This window comes from Schistocerca nitens, chromosome 5 (assembly GCF_023898315.1).
Source record: "Schistocerca nitens isolate TAMUIC-IGC-003100 chromosome 5, iqSchNite1.1, whole genome shotgun sequence".
Classification (NCBI taxonomy): Eukaryota; Metazoa; Arthropoda; class Insecta; order Orthoptera; family Acrididae; genus Schistocerca; species Schistocerca nitens.
The window spans coordinates 509,425,301-509,448,322 of record NC_064618.1 but is presented as its reverse complement, the minus strand read 5'-3'; the positions used below and the strand labels follow the sequence as shown (position 1 = coordinate 509,448,322).

The window sequence follows — 23,022 nt, the reverse complement described above, 5'->3', positions numbered from 1 at the left end:
AACTAAGAAAACTCAGGATATAGAGTGACTGCTAAACTTACAGGATTTCTCGTCGTGGTCGGCAATGTTACTTCTGCAGTTTGGTGGAGGTGCAGACAATGACTACAAGAAATTCTAGAGAATTATGTAATGAAAAAAAAAGGGTGTACCCAGATTCCTGTAGGGGACAAGCGACCACTCTTGCCTCCCCCCCCCCCCCCTATCCCATCCCCTAACCCTCCTAGAGCACGTCTGTGAACAGGATGACTAGTCTCCATCAAGTTAATTGGAACGAAGCACACGCGCAGAATGAGGTCGAGGCGAGGAGCACTCGCCGTATTACAGCTCAGTTTGAAGTCTGGACGCAACCAACTCGCTAGTACAGATGGCGCCAGTGTCTAGTCACTCACCGGACCGGTGAGGGACTGCTGTAACTGCATCCTGCTGACACCGGCTCTGCGTGGACGATGGATGACTCAACGAGGTATCCACGTTCAAACGAGCAACGGCTGCTTCTCATTAGCAGCTGTCTCGTGGATTAAACGAATAATCTGTAAAACTGAAACTAGGTACAGGCGACTCCTCTGTCTGGGCATGTTTCTGGAAGTTTTCCTTGTTCAATCCAACGAGATTAAAGATACAGGATCCCAGAATTTAAGGATGAAAGTAATTTTCGTATGATGTGACACTCCAAGTAACATAATTCGATGAATAATGGATCTAACTGCTATTGCAGAGTACAGAAGGTAACCGAAAGAAATACGCAATGAGACGAATATGAAGAAGACTTCTATTCAAAGACAATAATCACACTGATGTCACCGTGATTTGTGATGGTGCCATGGGCATTAGAAAAGGCGGAATATGGCCCTTAATAAGATGTGAGATCACCACGGACGGAAACGCATGCTGTGCAAAGTGCTCCCATGGTGGCCAGAAGTTTGGTAATGATTTATTGTGATAGTATACTTCCTTTCCTCCACCAACGAGATTGAAAACTGCTGCATGGTTGTTGGTGCATGAGGGTGTGTTGTAATATGTCTCACCACAGCATCCCTTACGTGCGAGATAAGATGTAAATCGCTGAAACGGGCAGGCCAGTCTATTCGCCAATATGGCATTGCAAGCGCTCCTCCACCTAGGCTGTTCCAGAAATTAAGACAAGACCAAACGTACCCCTAAAAACACGCAGATGGAGAAAAGGTATAGAGTCACAGAAACATTGACCGGTGAGTGTACTGTATTGGTTCAAATGGCTCTGAGCACTAGGGAACTTAACTTCTGAGGTCATCAGTCCCCTAGAACTTAGAACTACTTAAACGTAACTAACCTACGGACATCACACACATCCATACCCGAGGCAGGATTCGAACCTGCGACCGTAGTGGTCGCGCGGTTCCAGACTGTAGCGTCTAAACCGCTCGGCCACCGCGTCCGGCGTACTGTATTCAAAGATTTCGAAATCAGTACTCCCATGCAGCTAGAAGTAACATCATTTGGCGAGAAATGGAAACAAAACACGTAATTCACACACAAAGGCTGACGAACATCATTCTTTTCGTGGTCCAAATGTTGTCCACAGTGGAGAGACATAAGACTGCTTCAGCGTACTGACCTCAAAATTTATAATCACGATACACTCACGATCAGCATTATTGTAACAATGTACTCCTTTCCGCCTTCCACTGTGGCCGAGCGGTTCTAGGCGCTTCTGGCTGACCCACGGGACCACTACGGTCGCAGGTTCGAATCTTGTATCGGGCATTGATGTGTGTGATGTCCTTAAGTTAGTTAGGTTTAAGTAGTTCTAAGTTATACGGGTCTGATGACCTCAGATGTTAAGTCCCATAGTGCTCAGAGCCATTTCAACCATTTACTCCTTTCCCATGTGCGTCTTTTCAGAGGAACGTTTGGTCCCAACTTCATTTTTATGGAAGACAATGCGTGACCGCATCGAACTGCACGGGTGGAAGAGCTCTTTGACCGACAGGACATTCGGCGAATAGCCAGCCCTGCTCCTTCCCCGATCTAAATTCAACCGAGAACGTGTGGGACGTGTTGGAGAGACGTACTGTATCACTTGCACATGCACCAAGGCAAATCTACATCAGAAACTAGATACACACTGCGCAAGCCATCTTAAGGTGCGTTGCGAAGGGTATCTTGTACCACTAGTCGTCATTTCCTTTCCAGTTCCACTCGCTGACAGAGCGAGGGAATAACGATTGTCAATATGGCTCCGTAAGAGCAATAATTTCTCTTATCTTATCCTAGAGTTCCCTTCGCGCAGTGTATGTTGGGGGTCAGTAGAATCCTACTGCAGTCAGTGTCAAAATTCCGGGTCTCCAGATTTTCTCAGTAGTGTTCCTCGAAAAGAACGCCGATTTGGCTCAGTGATTCCCATCAGAGTTTCCAAAACACCTTCGTAACAGTTGCATGTTGATCTAACCTACGGGTAACAAAACTAGCCGCCTTCTCTCTGGATTGCTTCGATATCTTTCTTTAATCCGTATTGGCTGGGATCCAAAAAACTCGAGTACTACTCAAGAATGGGTCGCACTAATGTTCTATAAGTCATCTTCCTTACAGGTGGCCCACAGTTTCCTAAAATTCTCCAAATAAAATGAAGTCGACCATTCGCCTTCGCTATCTATACATGCCCGTTTTGCTTCAAATCACACTAACTTACATTTTTCTACATTTACAGCTAGCTGCTATTCAATCTATCTCAATTCGCGAAGATCAGTGATGTTCATACATACAACACTAGAGGGTAAAACTACCTTTCCAAACCGTTACTGAAGCTGTCAGTTGCTGAAAAAGAAGTACATTTTAAAGCAACAAAAATATTTGATCATTTGCCCAACAACATAAAGTTTCTGGCAGATAGCAGATCAAGTTTTAAATCTAGCTTAAAATCATTTCTTTTGTACAACTGCTTCTATTCCAGGGACGAGTTTCTGTTTCAGAACTGGTAAAAAAATTGTACCTCCAAATGTAGTTGCATGTGTAGGCTAAAAATTTCAGTAATATTAGCAATGTATATATATATATATATATATATATATATATATATATATATATATATATATATATATATGTGCAGACTAAAAATTTCAGTTATATTAACATTAGATAGTGCTAATGTTAATATTACTGAAAATTTTAGTCTACACATGTAACTACATTTGGAGGTACAATTTGTTTTACCAGTTCTGAAACAGAATATATCTTGTAATCTGACTTGTTCCATATCATGTCGATAAAATAATCGTAAAAATGATCTACAGAACATGACATAACTAAGCTAAACTCACATCGACTAGAAATTTTGTCAATGTTATCTTGTATCGTCCTACAGTCACTCAACGACAACATCCTCCCATACACCACAGCGTCATCAGTAAACTGCATCAGATTACTGCTCACCCTGTAAGTCAGATCATTTATGTTTATCGATAATAATAGCGATTATGTCACACTTCCCTAGGGCACTCCTGAAGTGTCTCTCAACACTCGCCGTCATAGACAACTTACTAGGTTTTATTACTTAAGAAGTAGCCGGCCGGTGTGGCCGTGCGGTTAAAGGCGCTTCAGTCTGGAACCGCGTGACCGCTACGGTCGCAGGTTCGAATCCTGCCTCGGGCATGGATGTGTGTGATGTCCTTAGGTTAGTTAGGTTTAATTAGTTCTAAGTTCTAGGCGACTGATGACCTCAGAAGTTGAGTCGCATAGTGCTCAGAGCCATTACTTAAGAAGTGGCTCTGAGCACTATGGGACTTAACTTCTGAGGTCATCAGTCCCCTGTAACTTAGAACTACTTAAATCTAACTAACCTAAGGACATCACACACATCCATGCCCGAGGCAGGATTCGAACCTGCGACCGTAGCGCCTAGAACAGCTCGGCCACTCAGCCCGGCACTTAAGAAGTGTTCGAGCTACTCACAACCTAGAATCGATTCCATACGCTCGTGCCTTCGTTAACAGTCTGCTGTTCGGCAGTTGGTCAAACGCTTTTCGGAAATCTAGCGATATGGAAACTGACTGACTGCCCTTCCTCCAACAGTTGTGAATCACCCTGGTGGACGGAGCACGTTGAAGAGCGTGCATTGCTGTCCGCCATGATCACACACCCTATTAAGAGCCACGTCCCACCTTTTGTAATATCTGGGGAAGCATCATAAATCGCGGTGACTCCAGAGTAAATATTTTGTTTGAATAAAAGTGTCACTTATGTTCGCCTCATAGTGTATTTCTAAAGCTTCTTTCTATGTATGGTCCAAGTTTCATCGAGTGGCATATCATGCAGAAGTGACTTTTTTCCTTAAGCTTTGCCCACCAATGAATAAAAAAGTCGGCCTTAAATTGCCACTGAAACTAAACTAATTACATGATTATACACTGAGGTAACAGTAGTCTTGGGATACCTCCCAGTATCGTATCGCGCGTCCTTTTGCCCGACGTAGTACAGCAACTCGACGTGACGTGGGCTCAACAAGTCTTTGGGAAGTTCTCTGCAGAAATACTGAGCCATGTTACTGCTACAGCCGTCGATAGTTAAGAAAGTGTTGCCGGTGCAGGATTTTGTACACGAACTGACCTCTCGATTACGTCTCACAAATATTCGATGTGATTTATGTCGGGCGATTGTGTTGCCAAACAATTCGCTCGAGTTGCCCACAATGCTCATCAAACCAATCGCGATCAATTGTGGACCAGTAACATGGCGGATTGTTATTCATAAAAATTTCATCGCTGTCTAGGAACGCAAATGGCTGCAAATGGTCTCCATGTAGCCGAACGTAAACATTTGCGGTCAATGATCGCTACACTCGAACCCTACCATCAGCTCTTACCAACTGTATCGGGACTCATCTGACCATGCCACGGTTTTTCACGATCTCCCAGGCGAGAAAACAATCCGGCCTTTCTTTCCACGTGAGAAACGAGCATAGCAGCCAGACGGCGGCGCCAGAGAGGGGTGGGAACGCGCCATCCTCCGCAGGGACGGCTAATCTGCGGCATTTAATAAAGGGGAAGGCGCCGCGGAGCGGGTCGGAACACACGGACCGCTCACCGCCTAACGAGGGGCGTCGGGGCGTCTAATCTCCCGGCAGCCTCCAGGCCAACGAAAACAAAAAGCGCCTCCGAGACGTATCACGTATTTACGTCCCACACGTCATTCCACAGAGAGCGATGAATTATTTATCAGATTCTCGCCGGGATGTTATACACGGGTTCCGCACCTAAAGAGGCCGACCTGCTTCCCATTTAGTGTCGCTTCCGTCTCACGGTCTCAAAACATACACGCCACCTCAGTGCACACACGCACAAGCCGACGACCACCGATCCGATCCAGTTTCAAGCAGTCCCTCCACCGTCTGTCCCACGCCATAGCGTGTCGCCTGGACGAACGCGAACGCAGAAGTGTTTCTACACGAACGTCTGCAGTCAACTCAGACCAGTCTGCTTCCCGTCGTGACCACATATTCTTCTCCTCTGCCTGAAATGAAAGTACGAAAAAGCGAGTCAACGATAGACGAGCAAGCGCTTAATGATATGATAAGTTAGCGAAACTTCCTTCCGTATATACACTCTAAGACAAAAAAGGACGTACCACGAAGGAACTATCTGACCTCGTCTAAACTGGTAGATGTGATGCACATGTAGACAAAGAAATGACTCAGAAACTGGATGATTTGTTCAATAGAAAGAGCTTCACAAACTGGGCAAGCCAGTAATGCATCCAGCTATGGTCCTTTTGGAAGCAGTTATTGGACTTGGTGTTGATAGATAGATTTTTTGGAATTATAATTATGTTAATACCTTGAGCTGCTGACGGGCATTGATATACATCAACGGGGACAAGTGGAAATGTGTGCCCCGACCGGGACTCGAACCCAGGACCTCCTGCTTACATGGCAGACGCTCTATCCATCTGAGCCACCGAGGGCACAGAGGATAGTGCGACTGCAGCGACTATCTCGCTCACGCTTCCCGCGAGACCCACATTCTCACCTTGCATGTCCACACACTACTTTCGTAGTGTCCTACCCCAACACACTCATTACTCGTGGAAGACATTCTTACCAGGTCCCGGACGACGTGAGAATGTGGGTCTCGCGGAAAGTGTGCGCGAGATAGTCCCTGCAGTCGCACTATCCTCGGTGGCTCAGATGGATCGCCGGCACGGTAACTCAGCGTGTTCGGTCAGAGGGTTAGCTGCCCTCTGTAATAAAAAAACTGAGTCAATGGATCATCGACGAACTGAAATGGATGTCTTGCGACGTCCGCCCCGAGCAGATGCAACGAACTAATAAGAACAAAATGAGATTAAAAAAACAAAAGATGGATAAAGCGTCTGCCATGTAAGCAGGATGTCCCGGGTTCGAGTCCCGGTCGGGGCACACACTTTCACCTGTCCCCGTTGATATATATCAACGCCCATAAGTAGCTGAAGGTATTAATATAATTCTAACTTCGTTCTAGACGGCTGCAGGTCATCAATGGCGTCTGTTCTTTCCGAAAGAACAGACTCCATATAAAATTTTTTGGATGTCTCCCTGGGAGATATAGTGGACATACTGTCCAATTAGCGCGTTAAATCGTCAAAATCTCTGCTCCAGTTACTTTTTTCACAGCGCCAAGTGCCCCCAACGCCAACTGTCTGTAATCAGTTCACTGTCGGCAGGGGTCATAATGTAAAAATAATGTAAAAAAAAGTAATTGGAGCAGCGATTTCGACAAAGGGCAGATTCTTATGGATGGCACCTACGAACGAGCCTCTCCGAATGGGAAGCTGATTGTCTGTTCATATGGTACTAACTTGAGCGTAACTGGTTGGAGAACCCTACCTATAATGCTCCAAACGTCCTCGGTTGGGGAGAGATTTGACATGCATGAAGACACACAACAGAAACTCTCGCCGTTTGCGGGAGGGTATTATCTTGCCGAAATGGAGCCCAAGATGGCTTGCCATAAAGAAGAACTAAACGGGACGTAGAATACCGTCCACGTACCGCTATGCTGTAAAGGTGCCGCGGATGACAAAACAAACGATTCCTGCTATGAAATGAAATGACACCCCAGATCGTTATTCCCGCCTGTCGGGCGGTCTGGCTAGCGACACCGCTTCTGGGTTGCCTCCAGACACGTCTTCGGTCTGGAATGTCGTTGACTGGCGTAGAATTGTCTTGAGGATGAGTCCCGCTTCCGAATCAGCCCGAAGACCAGCGAAGAGTACACAAAGATGAGCCAAAACATTATGACCCCTGCCGACAGTGAATTGAATACCGACTGTTGGCGTTGGGGTCACTTGACACTGTAAGAAAAGTAACTGGAGCGGAGACCAATGGGTAATCATTCTAGATACATTACCGGCCGCAAATGGAGAAAATCACTGACGTAAGTGATTTCGACAAAGGGCAAATTCTTAAGGACGGCACCTACGGACGAGCATCTCCGAATCGGGAAGCTGATTGTCTGTTCCTGTGGTACTAACTTGAGAGTCTACGGAAACTGGTTAGAGGGCAGGGAAACCACGATTAAGTGACCAGACATTGCACGTCTACGCCTCGTCACAGAACGTTGAGATCGAAAGCTTACCTGCTCTGTAATACGTGGCAGTCTGTGGCAGATCTTACGACAGAGCACATTACCGGTGTAGACACAAGTGTTGCGGAGCGAACAGTTCAGGGCACGTTGTTGAATATGCGGTTCTGCAGCTGACGACCCCTGTCCTCCTGTTGAACGAAATACACTACCGGCCATTAAAATTGCTACACCACGAAGATGACGTGCTACTGACGCGAAATTTAACCGACTGGAAGAAGATGCTGTGATATGCAAATGATTAGCTTTTCAGAGCATTCACACAAGGTTGGCGCCGGTGGCGAAACCTACACCGTGCTCACATGAGGAAAGTTTGCAACCCATTTCTGATACACAAACAGCAGTTGACCGGCGTTGCCTGGTAAAACGTTGTTGTGATGGCCCGTGTAAGGAGGAGAAATGCGTATACCATCACGTTTCCGACTTTGATAAAGGTCGGATTGTCGCCTATCGCGATTGCGGATTATCGTATCGCGGCATTGCTGCTCGCGTTGGTCGAGATCCAATGACTGTTGGCAGAATATGAAATCAGTGGGTTCAGGAGGAAATTACGGAACGCCGTGCTGGATCCCAACGGCCTCGTATCACTAGCAGTCGAGATAACAGGCATCTTATCCGCATGGCTGTAACGGATATTGCTGCCACGTCTCGATCCCTGAGTCAACAGATGGCGACATTTGCAAGACAACAACCATCTGCACCAACAGTTCGACGACGTTTGCAGCAGCATGGACTATCAGCTCGGAGACCATGGCTGCGGTTGCCCTTGACGCTGCATCACAGACAGGAGCGCCTGCGATGGTGTACGCAACGACGAACCTGGGATGAATCCAGGCTCTGTTTACAGCATCATGATACTCGCATCCGTGTTTGGTGACATCGCGGTGAACGCAAATTGGAAGCGTGTATTCGTCATCGCCATACTGGCGTATCACCCGGCGGGATGGTATGGGATGCCGTTGGCTACACGTCTCGGTCACCTCTTGTTCGCATTGACGGCACTTTGAACAGTGGACGTTACATTTCAGATGTGTTACGACCCGTGGCTCTAACCTTCATTTGATCCCTGCGAAACCCTACATTTCAGCAGGATAATGCACGACCGCATGTTGCAGGTCCTATACGGGCCTTCCTATACACAGAAAATGTTCGACTGCTGCCCTGGTCAGCACATTCTCCAGACCTCTCACCAACTGAAAACGTCTGGTCAATGGTGGCCGAGCAACTGGCTCGTCACAATACGCCAGTCACTACTGTTGATGAACTGTGGTATCGCGTTGAAGCTGCATGGGCAGCTGTACCTGTACACGCCATCCAAGCTCTGTTTGACTCAATGCCCAGGCGTATCAAGGCCGTTATTACGGCCAGAGATGGTTCTTCTGGGTACTGATTTCTCAGGATCTATGCACCCAAATTGCGTGAAAATGTAATCACATGCCAGTTCTAGTATAATATATTTGTCCAATGAATACCCGTTTATCATCTGCATTTCTTCTTGGTGTAGCAATTTTAATGGGCAGTAGTGTATATCGCCAATTATGACTGGAGTTGGCAAGGGATCATCCAGACTGGTCGGTGAATCAATCGAAATGTGTCGCCTGGTCGAACGAAACATGTTTCTTGTTACACCAGAAGAATTGCTGTTCGAAACATGCACGAAGCCACACATGCAAGCTGGTATGGATAACATTCACCTGGACTTCAGTGGGATCTGTGGTGCTGCTCTAAGGCATCATAACCGTTGTGACTACGCGTACATAGTTAAGCACAAACTTACATCCCCTCGAGCTTGACGTCTTCCTCTACGACGATGACATCTTCCGGCAGGATAAGAGTCCGTGTCACTGTATCACAATCATGCTAGAGTGATTGGAGGAACTCACACTGGTGTCTTGGCCACCAAATTCGTGTTATTTGAACGCGATGAAAGTTATCTCGGACACAATTGGACTCCAGCTCTGTGCAGAGGGAACTCACTTATCTGTATAACGTTGCAGCACCCCCGCCACCTCCGCCGTCCTCCCTGCTGCTATGAATGCTGATCTTAATGCATGCGTTTATTCGGTCGCGAAGGTTATTATAAAGCCATTGTATCTCCTCCTGAGGAAATCTGGCTCACAACCGTTTTAACCAGTCCTTGGTACCACTGGGACGGATGTGACGTCCGAGCTGGCCCCACACGTGTTCTATCGAGGACCGACCTGGGTACCTTGCTGGCCATAGGAGTTCTTCAAAATCACGCAGATGATTTATAGATACTCGTGCCATGTGTGGACGAGTAACAATGGCACAAGGATAGTGTCGGATCATAGGTAACACATAGGATGCAGGATGTACATTATGTACTGTTGTGCTATCAGAGTTCCCTCAGTCACTACCAGCTATGTCCTAAAGTCATACCCGATGGCTCCCCATGCCATGAAGCCAATAGTAATACCGCTGTGCCTCCCCAAAACTTTGGAAGAATAGGACCTCTCCTCAGGTCACCGCCATACCCGCTGACGAGGGTGGTCTGGGATAGTACAGAACAGCAGTTCATCTTTGAACACAATGCGATGTCATTCATCAGCAGTCCATGCTTCCCAGTCACGGTGCCACTCCAGACGCAACCGTTGATGTTGCGGTGCTAACCGTAGATCAAGTAATGGCTGGCAATACCCTAGTCCGGTTGCTGCTAGTCTACGATCAGTATTGCGGGATGACACACAATACTCCAGGCAGTCCATTACTTGGATTGCAGGCGTAAATGTGAAGGGTTTACAGAGTGCTTGGTGCACAATACTGCGATCCTCCTATTGGCCGATTAGTCGTGATCGACTGAACGATGACTACGTACCCATGCAGTCCGACTGTCACATCCGAATGCTGCACGTATCTGGATATTGCACCATTCGACCAGCCGATCAATTTGAGACCCACGATGAGGGTAATTCCAAATTCTGCCAGTTTCTGCTAACGCTGTCTCACATGAGTACGCGGCATCCTTGTGGCCTTCACTTTGATCAGTCAACATCTGATGCCGTTCATTCATCTTATAATATTTCCCACAAGGTCTAGAAACAAAACTACACGCGAACGATGCTAATGCACTCTGGTGGCCTTCCTATCTGTCATAGCAGCTCTAATTATTCACATACCCACTGATGGTGTGTACGTGGGTGAACTCACATTGACATCCGACCATATCTTCTGGGTGATTCACTTTTTCTTGTCAGGCAGTGTAATGTACGCAAAGATTAAGGAAATAACAGCAAAAGCAGAGACAGTGGGGGGGCAGCCGCTCTGGGACTGGCTGGCACTTCTCAAGTGACATCTGGCTAGAACTGTGTCTCACATTCCCGGGAGGCGTGGTTTACTTCTAGCGATGAGCTGGTGGCTTTGACTTTTCATGTAGGCTTGGCGGGCTGAAGAAGGCGGAGCAGTTTGCCGCGTTGGTCGTTGGCGGCGGCTTTGAAATTTGTTTCTGCCTGCAAAACTTAAGATATTTACGTATATTACACTTGTGTATGATTTTTATGAATACAATTACGATGGGTCATACGTTAAAATCAGTACCGTATTAGGATTATTGATATTTGTTATGCAACGCTGATCCGTAATCGCGTTACTAATGTGAATATAATACACTTCTGTGCATTTAATCTCGTGGTTCGGTGGACTGTTCGCCCTTCTGGCGACCCGGTCATAATACTAATTTTGATGCAGTTGCCATGTTTTCAGCTATCTTCCTCTGATTGCGAATTGACTGTTCAGCACGGGTACCAACCTAGATATAAGTAGACGTTCTAAGGCTTTTCACACCAAAAACACTTTAGTTTATAGCGTATGGTCACTGATGAGACGCCACTAGTTCTCTGAATTGACACAGTGTCAACAGACGCATACGTGATCAACAAAAGTCACTGATTGCAACCTGTTTTGTAGTGATATTCCGCATTTTCCTTATAAAAAATTCCCCATCACTGGACATATTTAACTTTTGCAAATTGTTCTCATAACGTGCTTCAGCCTTGAGATGACATCAGTTTCAGCCCATGTTAGGCAATCATGGACAATGAGATTTACATTTTCGTTCCGTTTACTCCTTATCTGTCAATTAATAATATCCCTACTCTTTGCAAGTCAGAAAACTTGATTCGCAGTGACCTTGGACTTGTTTGCAAGCGTGACGGCCCCTTAATCGCAGTTCTTGGCTCAATTAATATCAGTGTTCCATTTCAACGCCCCTCAACGAAGTGTTCTGAGACACTGTCTGCAATTAGCGATAGCGATCTCCGCTCCGCTGTAAAATAACGTTTCTACGGATCCGCCTTCCACTCGTGGACTGGAATACGCCTCGCACTTTGGTTAATTTGAAAAACTGCCCCGACTGCTTCAGACGGTATAATTATGGTAATCGCTTAGGAGGTACGCTGTGGTGCCATTACACTGGCGCCTGAACTGACATTAATATTTTTCGTGCAACAGACGAGTCCGCTCTGTGTTCATTCAGTATATAACAAGCTATAAATATTCATACACCAGCTCTGTAAATATCAGTGTTACATTAATAGAAAAGTCACCCGACATATTCATAATTGTGAATGAAGCAAACTTATTTTGATTCAACAGGGAGGCAGCACGGCAGAGTTTTTACTACACTTCATTCGAAAGCTGATGACGTGTGTTACAATTATTTTAAATTTCCATATAGATGGTTATTTGGCAAATAAAGTAATAGATGACGGTATAATAGAGACGTTGCTGCTCATTGTGTGGTCGACGAAGTCCGAAGCTATAATGATAAAAGATGAACAAGGTAATCGGGTGCTGAATAACTATATGATGTTGCGGACGGAGGCAACGAATAAGCTGTGATGAATCTGACAAGACTGGGAATAATGGAGAGGGGGAGAGATTCGAGAAGTTCCACGTATGATAGGATAGAATATTGTGACGTTTCAGTGGTATAGGCAACGGCCTTGTCGCAGTGGTAACACCGGTTCCCGTCAGATCAGCGAAGTTAAGCTCTTACCGCCTGGGTAAGCACTTGGATGGGTGACCATCCGGTGTGTCGAGCACTGTTGGCAAGCGGGGTGCACTCAGCCCTTGTGAGGCAAACTGAGGAGGTACCTGATTGAAAAGTAGCGGCTCACGTCTCTGAAACTAACATACGACCGGGAGAGCGGCGTGCTGACCATATCAGCATCAGGTGACGCTATGGGCTGAGAATGACACGGCGGCCGGTCGGTACCGTTGGGCCTTCTTGACTTGTTCGTGCGGAGTTTCAGTGCTATAAGCGACAGCCAAATGAAAACGAGACAGAGGGAAACAAGTAAGTCATCTGTTTATTATCTGAAAATACGTCTATCCCATTGTGAGACAAAACGGTCAATGCCTGCGTGAAGAAATAATTGAGGTTGCCTGTGGAACCACGATTGTATCCAGGTATGCACTTCTTCGCCTGAAGCTAATCGACGGCCACCAATGTCTTTCTTCAGGATTCCAAAAATATGGAAATCGCATGAGGAGAGACCGGGATGTAATGGAAGGTGTGTAAGGTCTTCCCAGCGAAACGTCTGCAGCACAATTGAAACAGCCTTGGCAACACATGTCTGGGCATTATCCTGCAACAGAATAATGCCGTCTGTCATCATTCCTTGCCGACTGAACAAGTTTCTTCAAAGTCTCCACGTACCGCTGTGCGTTAACTGTGGAGCCGTGGTCCAGAAAGTCAATGAGCAGCGTGACATTGCAGCCAAAGAAAAAGATCATCACCATTTTCCCACAGCTGGCATGCACGACTATAAGATGTTTTGGTGGGGGTGACGCATGTGTTTCCATTGTTGGCTCTCACGCTTACTCTGCGGCTCAAAATGATGGCACCAAAATGATGCCTCCCGCAACAATACGGGGAGAGATTGCCACTGTATGAACTATGTGTAGGGGTTTCCCAGCAAAACTTCTGCAGCGTACTTGGAATAACGTTGGCAACATGTAGCATCGGTACCTGTCATCGTGTGTAGTGCCACCAGTGAAGTACAGTGGAGGCAATGTTAGAGAATGGATGTGTTGTTCGTGGTTAGGTGTAGTCCCCTTATTGCGCTTAAGAAAACGCTAAATCTGGAAATATATGAATATGTTTTACAGCATCATGTACTGTGTGCAGTAGAGGAACAGTTCATTGTCTGTTGTTGTACACGTCACGGGGAAGGGTTTAATTAACTCTTTCTGTGGTATCCATGTTACTAATTCTAAAATTATGACCTCCATATATAAATTAGCAACTGACATTTATTGGTTGTTATTTCTGGTCTTCAGTAAACACAAGGAAAATGCAGTCCTTATATGCCACTAAATTTAAATGAAATAATTATTGATACCACAGCATTCAACATTTTACTTTGTCGACATCAAAGGGTCTAAAGATAGCTTAATACGCAGAGTGGGAGCTCAAGTTGGTGATACGACTTTCGTGCCAGTTGGATCTTGCAGGTTCACTGTGGTTCCGGTTAAATTATTACAACGGGCACACAACAGTGCCTAAGTTTTAAACTATTATGTCAATTCGGAATCAACTAGAACCTCGCGATAAGAAAATGCCGATACAGAACAGGGGTGAGAGAGCCGAGCAATTTACTGGAACTGCTGATTAATGTGGGACACATCGGACGATGATGATGTGTTTCACAGGAAATGAAAACCTTTGACGTCCCTAGAGCAAAATACAGGGTGACACTTATTGAGCTATATGAAATAAAATCGTCTTAACGTGTGAACGGTTTGCGTTAGGACGTGCAAACTGCACGGTTGGGCGCGGCACATGATGGGAATTGGTATGTGCTGTATGATTTGGTTTAGCGACGGAGCCCACTTTCATTTGGATGGGTTAGTCAATAAGCAAATTTGGCGCATTTGGGGGACTGAGAATCCACATTTCGCGATCGAGAAGTCTCTTCACCCTCAATGGGTGTCTGTGTGGTGTGCAATATCCAGTCACGGAATAATCGGTACGATATTCCGTGATGGTACGGTGGCTACCGAACGATACGTGAAGGTTTTGGAAGATTATTTCATCCCCATTATTCAAAGTGACCCTTATTTCGACAAGATGTCGTTCATGCAAGACGGAGCTCGACCCCATCGAAGCAGGAGTGTGTTTGCTCTCCTGGAGGAGGACTTTGAGGAACGCATTCTGGCTCTGTGGTACTCATAGGTCGCTGGCATGGGCCTCGATCGGTCGCCACATTTTCCGGATCTGAACCACGCGTCTCCTTTTTATGGTGCTATATTAAAGGCAAGGTGTACAGCAATAACCCTGAAACCAATGCTGAACTGGAAACAGCCATTCACGAGGTCATCGACAGCATCGAAGTTCCGACACTTAAGCGGGTCTGCAGAATTTCGCTATTTGTCTGCACCACATAATCGGCAATAATGGTTTGCATAACGAACATGTCATAACCTAAATCCGTATATCTGTAGTGACGTTTACCTGTTGAATAAAGAGTGTGTACGGCGTAGTTTGTAACTAATTTACGTTTTTTTTCATATAGTTCAATAATTGTCACCCTGCATATACATAGGGTGTATCATAATTAGTAGCGAAAACCACCCCTTTGCACGGTCACTATACATAGATTTACTTTTAAAGGTCTAACCAAAAGCCCAAAGAAGGGAAACCACCGCGTAAAGGAGGGAGGAAACGGCGGGCGCCAAATGATATTTCGCAAGTGTCAAAACCTGTTTTTGAATTAACCCTAAGTAAAAGAGGCTGGTTGACGAATATAGATCGGTGAATGTGGAAAGAGAAGTACCTGTCAAAGCATTTATGAAATTTTAAATGTTCTGAAATTCACGCTTAATTTGTGTAAATCTGTATAAAGTGAATGAGGTATTTGATGGGAATGGATAGTGGTAGAAGTTCAGAGGTGACTAGTCATGCTTTTAGGGTTGGGTTGTTTGGGGGAAGAGACCAAACTGCGAGGTCATCGGTCTCATCGGATTAGGGAAGGACGGGGAAGGAAGTCAGCCGTGCCCTTTGAAAGGAATCATCCCGGCATTTGCCTGGAGCGATTTAGGGAAATAACGGAAAACCTAAATCAGGATGGCCGGACGCGGGATTGAACCGTCGTCCTCCCGAATGCTTTTAGGAATTTCGAGTACACTGAACAGAGACTGCAGTTTATTTTTACATCTACAAATAATGTTCGCAGTGTAGGTTAGAGGACCGCGTTAGTGTACTCTGGTTGTCAACTGTTAAGCATTTAATCATATTGTGTGTTACGATTTTATACTGCAACATCAAAATACCACATAAACGTATATCGATTATACCGACTTCAGTTTCGCAATACCAAAGGCATTCTTCAATAGTGACGACAGCACGAATATGTAATCAGTACAATATTGTCCCACCTCAGTAGTAGTCTGTGACCCACGACAAACAATAGTACAGGAATGTGGAACTACTCTACGAGGTTGCTCAAAAGTCCTGCAAGGGTCACGTGATTCTTTCAATGTGATTTGCGTGAGCCGAATTCTCAGAACTGCGTAGAATGCCGTCCCAGAGAATATGCAGACTATTCCATTTTCGCAGTGTGCTCTATCAGCAGTTTCTCAACGAAGATGGCCGTTAGCGCAGACGGGCACTGTTGCTCAGAGGAAAGTTGCCACGGTCTACAAACACTATTGACATGCCGAACGTATCGCTCCACTGACTCAGTACACTACCGTTCCTTTCTGCTGTTAAGGTATTCAGTAGTACTTCTGCGCCGGTCTTAACGCCCATTGAGACAACGATCTCGCAACCAGAAGTTCTATCATACAGGGTGTAGCAAGAACTATATCTAAAGTTGGATGACACATTTCTCACACATAGTAAAAGAAAATATGTAATGCAGACACGCTTTATTTCCGTTTTACAACACATTTTATATTATTCTTCATAGTAAATTAATCACAGAAAACATGAAAGTAATTGGATAAAAAGTGATAATCATTCTTACAAATCTTCAAATGTCCTCTTCGTTACGCCTGACATTGCTGATCCCTCATGGTGTTCCACCCGACTAAACGGAAGAACACACAACGCTTACTGCACCTGATCGAAAAGTCCTCGATTGACAGAGTTACTGGTTGTCCTCCTGAGGGATATCGTGCCTAATTCTGTCCAATTGGCGCATTAGGTCGTCGAGACCCCAAGATAGTTGGAGGGCCCTGTCTAGAACACTCCAAAAGTTCTCAACTGGGGAGAGAATCGGCGATCTTGCTGGCCGAGATAGGTTTTGTTAAGCAGGAAGACAACCAGTAGGAACTCTTGCCGTGAGCGGCCGGACATTATCTTGCTGAAATGTAAGCACAGAACGACTTGCCATAAGACTAACAAAACATGGCGTCGAATATCGTGCACGTAGCGCTGTGCTGTAAGGGTGCCGCTGACGATAACCAAGAGGTCCTACTATGAAAAGAGAAGGTACCCCAGACTGTCATTGCTGGTTATCGTGCCGTATGGCGGGCGACAGTCAGGTTGGTATCCCGCCACAGTTCGCGGCGTCTCCAGACAAGTCTTCGCTAGTAATCGGGGCGAAGTTCGAAGAGGGACTCATCACTGGAGACAATTCTGCTCCAGTCAATAAGATTCCAGGCCGAATGTCCACCGCTGCAAACTGACTTGTTGGTTGGCAATTCTCAATGGTGGCTACGCAAGGAGCCCCCATTTCCGCGATCCGCCTGTTAATGGTCCTTCTGGTCACTGAAGCACAAGTTGGGCGTCGGATCGATGATGATGATGACGATGAATCTTGGACTCTGAGTGACTATCTGACGATTGCTCTGTCCCAACGTTCTGTAATCTCTCTAAGTCGATCGCTTTATTATTGACGTTGTGTGCGGCCATGGTGCACCCATTCCTGCCAATAGCATCGAATAGTGGTATCGCCCATATTCAAATGTCGGGCGATTAGCCGATTACTCCAGCTGGCTTCTTTGAGCCCCATTAGTTTCCTCGCCAGCTGCGCAGTGAAACTGCGCTACAGCGTCGTACATTCATCCATCGGTCGCCAGCGTTTGCAGTTTTGCATTTTCCATCGATAGCTGTTTCAATATCAATTTGTGAGAAATTTGCATAACTCCTTCGAGGTGCGTCGTTTTTTTTTCCATAGACTGTATTTGTGTGTGTGTGTGTGTGTGTGTGTGTGTGTGTGTGTGTGTGTGTATGTGTGTAATATCTATTTTATTTTATTTGGCAACGTCACACACACACTTATAACATACGATCAAAATGGCTGCTCTGTTTACTAACGGATGCACTAACTCGTTTTATCATGACTGAGGCCCCTATGCGGAACACTTTAACAATGATGTTGTTAATCCCCGGTGTTATGTTAGGCTTCAGTCCACAGCTGCGTGTGCTCCCTGATTTTGTAGACCATTCCTTAAAGGTAGCCCCGCTGGAAGAAGTCGACGGACATTGAATCAGAAGCCATAATTCTTTAGAAATGATCCGATCACCAAAAACTTCGCTACAGAAAGCATTAGCGTACACAGTAATGTTGACTGTAGTTTCAATAAAAATTCAACAACACAGAACAGAAAACCACATTTCAATTTTATGATGGTGCAAGGTGTTTTCGTCCCTCCAGATCGTTGTGTTTGGACTATTCACGAATTCACTAAAGTGAAACCACGTCTTATCAGTGTAGAAACACTGTCAAGTTCGGTTATTCCACGGATCTCAACAAATGACCGAACCATGTACGTAGGCAATACGTTTATCTTTACCTGGCGCCTTCAGTTCCTGCGAACTACAAACGCGATATGCACGAAGTTTTAACTTTGGTAACGGCTTCCAAGCACTTCCTTACGAAAGTCTCAAACTTTCTAAAGACGAACGGAAGCATTACATTCCTCGCCTCAGCCAGTTAGCGTCCGTCAAAATGTCCCGCCTCCCGATTCTCTTGTTGTTTACAACTTACCCACATCCCTGGAAACGGGTGCTTCATCTCGATTTTGTTGAACAGTCTGGCAGTACCACATTTGGATCTTGCCCATAAAACGCATCTACAACACGTACATATGAAGGACTTGTAAAATACTTTCTAAGAATGCAAACTCTTTGCTCTCGGCTAAACGGCATGTTTACAAAGTAGTGAACTGCTCAATACTAAGTGTTGCCAACTCACTGCTCAATACTCTGTGTTGCCAACTCTGAAGCATAATTTCCTCCTATATCGGAACTCAGATTCCTCCAAGTCGGCCCAAAATCCTCTAAATAGTTTATCGAACTGAATGGTTATACTAATAAACTTATAATTTTTCTTGGGGAGGGGAGGGGAGGAGGGGGGGGGGAGTTAGGAACCATTTAAATAACTTGTAGCACTTTAGTGGACCAGCTGTGATTTGCAGTTATTTCATAATACGCCACAATCTACTTCATTGTTTAAGTCATTAAAAAGAACTTGCAGTTGTATGAAGTTCTTGCAAGAAATTTTACGGTGTTCGTCAGCATATTCCTCTGTGTTTGTTATGCATTTTAGATGAACTCCATATAGAATAAGAAACATTCCCCTCCCAAACTTTGAAGTTTCCAGTTTTTATTCAAGATAATTTTTCTTCAGGAAGTATGGAATTTAACGCTTTCGACTAAGACATACACTTCTCACTGGCTGTCTAAGAATTTGAATATATTGGAGCAGTAAGAAGCGGTACCATGATAATGACACCAGTAACACGAGAATTTCAGCAAAGGATTATAACATTTGGACTGTTATGAACATCTAAAGAGAATTGCATGGTTGCATTCTTTCTGAGAGATCATTTGTCACTATTCCGAGCTTGCATTGTTCATGCAACAATTATTGTAGACTACTTGCAAAGCATTTTATCTGTACATAATTCACAAAGGGAGATGGTAGTCTCTACAAGATTCGAAGGTCATCCAGAACTACTGCTTCTTTGTTTAAATCTGTTTGTGGTCGTAGATGGATTTCTTCAACTTCAGCTTTTTAGAGGATGGCTCAAAGCGAGTACGATTTATATTATCCCTTTTTAAATAATATCTGGTAGTTGCTTTATGTTACCATTTTTTAAATAATATCTGGTAGTTCCAAAGCATTTAGTAATTCTATAGAAAACTTATGCAACAAATTATGAATATTCACGCTCAACTGCAGCATTTGAAATGGACGGTGTTAGTAACCAAGCTGAAAAACTGGCTGTATTCCAGAATCGGGGATTACTAACTGCATCTCTGTCTTACAAAATCTCTGTCCAGAAAACTACAGCATCTGAAACGTTTTTCCACTGTTTATTTGATAGGGCGTTCCATTCTAAGATATCATCTATTTTACCAGTTACCTTTGCACTTCTAAAGCTACAGACAAGTGGAAGAATATATAGTCTCCGCTAGCAAGTTGCAATGGAAAGGTGAAGTATAGTCATCTTTTACAAAACTGCTATATCTTCTGGTAGTCGCTTTTGAAATTCCTTACAAAATTCTACATGAAATATCTTGAATCTCTCATGGACATCGGAACGTTCTTCTGGCATAGAAACTTGTACCTGAGTCACGAATTTTAATTTATGGCACAAGTCTGAAATATGCGTTACATAATTTTCAAGATGAAAATTTGCTAGTTAGTCATCTTTTAGTTTTGCTGATTAGAGATCAGAAGAACAAAAGGACGTCTTGCAAGACTTTCTTAACCTCAGTAATCTCACTTTGAAAAAGTAAGTTATTTCAGCTTATGGATTTTAGTTCATATCTGAGAACCATTAATGGGATTTTGTGTGTTGAACAGCCCACTGTCTTGTAAAGTTGTTATGCCATGCAGTATTTATCATCGTTTTTAGATTGCAATTATCGTTCATAGTTTTATACAACTGTTTCTATTGGCCCAGTCTCTTAGCACTGTAAGAAAACCAATTTTGTGTTTCTCTCAGAAGGAATTACAATTTGCGTGGGAGGAATGCCTCAGGTTTTTCTGCACGAAGTTAAAGAGAATGACAAGAGCACTTAACAACAATTAAGTGAGGAATTATTTCTTTCAGAAGAGCAGTTACGGAGCTATGGTCTCATACCATTACACTTCCACCATCCAACCCAATTCCTAGCGTAAGTTTTACTTTAAAACCATCGTTTTTCCAATTCAGGAGATTGTAAATGGGGTGAAAAATGACAGGCAGTTAACTGAAGAACGCAATAAAATGTAGTTACAACGCATTTCTTCAAAACAGGAAGATATCGTAAAAAAATACAAAGCTACTTTTCATTCGTTACGTCTGTACTTTTGTAAATAATTAAAGAATACAGAGCATATCCTATTTCTAGGATCAAATGCTCGTACACACTAGCACTGATTACATTTATAATGATTATAGTACCTTTCGTGCAATGTATTTTTAGACGTTGCAAAAAAGTTGAAGGTCCTGATATTGCCAGCAGTTCTCCTAGGCGATTTACACTACTACTCCAAGAGTGTCGAACAACATGAACAGCAACTTTTGGTTACGATCCTTTAACATGGTGCTTTATTTTTGGCATAATTTTACTATTTTTTTCCACTTTAGTATTTCTTCGTGATTTTTAATTTTTGCGCGCACTAACAGAACATTGTTATGAGCTTTAAGCGTAGAATGATAATTCTTTATTGAAAAAACTCTTCGTTCTTGACCAGAGGGGGGTTAGGGGCCACAAAATCTGAAAACGAACGACGGAGGGGAGAGGGTTACTAATTAAAAGTAATTCCTTTATAACAAATGTTAAACACACAGAGAGCAGTGAGTAGCAAGTATTTTCATCTATAAAACCTCCATTAAAACTCTGGATGTCGAATGTAGTTTATAGGCTACAGGACAATCTATGCGCCGGCCAAAGTGGCCGTGCGGTTAAAGGCGCTGCAGTCTGGAACCGCGAGACCGCTACGGTCGCAGGTTCGAATCCTGCCTCGGGCATGGATGTTTGTGATGTCCTTAGGTTAGTTAGGTTTAACTAGTTCTAAGTTCTAGGGGACTAATGACCTCAGCAGTTGAGTCCCATAGTGCTCAGAGCCATTTGAACCATTTTTGACAATCTATGCAAACAATGTCACTGACAGCTATACACGTAAAATCAAATTAACTGGAGATAAACGTATCTTTCAGCAAGGGCCCTTGTTCCCATGTCTTTGGGTATCTCTGGAAGTATTTTGCCTCTGGATGTCACACCACAAGTTTCGCTTACCATTCCTTTTTACTGATAGACTGCTACTAACTCATTTGATCCATACTCTCTCTCAGGACTTCCTAGTTAACTGTAATAGGGGTAATCCCCAATTCAAGAACAGTTTAAGTCGTGGAAGCAGTCGTAAAGGAGAGCTGCCAACCAAAAATGAAGATCGAAATATTTAGCTAGGGCTAAATAATTTTTAATTGCTACGCTTTATTTATATTCGAGAAGTGCTAAAAATTTCTCACGAAGCACACTCCCCCTACATTTCCCTCCGAAGCACTTAGCCTTCTAAATTCGCCCTAAATCACCTGATTCCCCTTAAATAAAGGGGAAAACACCCAAGCTGGCAATACTACATATGTCATATGACTTCTACACGTTATAATGGCGTCTTCGCTTGTTGTCGGTAACACGAGACAATTATTTTCGTGTGCACGACTTTTCGATCGCACTGTACATAATGTTCCTCAATCAGCGCGATGAAACATGTACTTTATGAACTACTGAACTCCTCCTTATATCAGTGCTAACGTCATCGATATCCGCATAAGAAATTCCAAGATATATGAATGGAAAGATACGGGATCAGCTCCCTACACTCGACGTTCTCAGTATATAAGCGCACTAGACTTTTATTTCTGGGAGATTTTAAAGGGACTTGTGTAGAAAAGTCCGGTGCAAAATGTACACAGTCTTCGGTCGCGTATGGCGGAAAGGCAGTGAAACGATACGCAGTACGCCAAAAATAAAGTCAGGGCTAGGAAGTGAATGCGACCGCGGATTGATGTGAGTGTGTCAATCTGAAAGAAGAGCATTTTGACTGTTCTGCGTGGGAGTTGGGTTGGGTCATCGGTCTCATTGCATTAGGGAAGGACGGGGAAGGAAGTCGGCCGTGCCCTTTCAAAGGAACCATCCCGGCATTTGCCTGGAGCGATTTAGGGAAATCACGGAAAACCTAAATCAGGATGGCCGGACGCGGGATTGAACTGTCATCCTCCCGAATGTGAGTCCAGTGTGCTAGCCACTGCGTCACCCCACTCGATTTCTGCGTGGGAATGATTAGTGTTCGGTATTGTGTGTACACGAAGATCTTTACTGAAGATGTACAGGTTCGAAATGGTGAAAGACAGGAAAGAAGACCGCAAGTTCCCTTTCAAAGAAACTATACCGACATGTGTATTCAGTGATTTAGGTAAATCTCGGTTAACCTAGATCTGGATGCCCTGACGGGGATTTGAAGTA

At 44.4% G+C, this 23,022-nt stretch overlaps 1 protein-coding gene and 1 non-coding gene across 2 annotated transcripts in view; one reads left to right on the top strand and one right to left on the bottom strand.

Moving 5' to 3' along the window:
- Nucleotides 1-23,022, top strand: part of LOC126260817 (uncharacterized) — a 955,955-nt gene that overhangs the window by 318,819 nt on the left and 614,114 nt on the right. The window lies entirely within an intron of this gene.
- Trnat-ugu (transfer RNA threonine (anticodon UGU)) lies at nt 5,861-5,935 on the bottom strand. The gene has a single exon. It is a non-coding gene; the product is annotated as a tRNA-Thr (tRNA).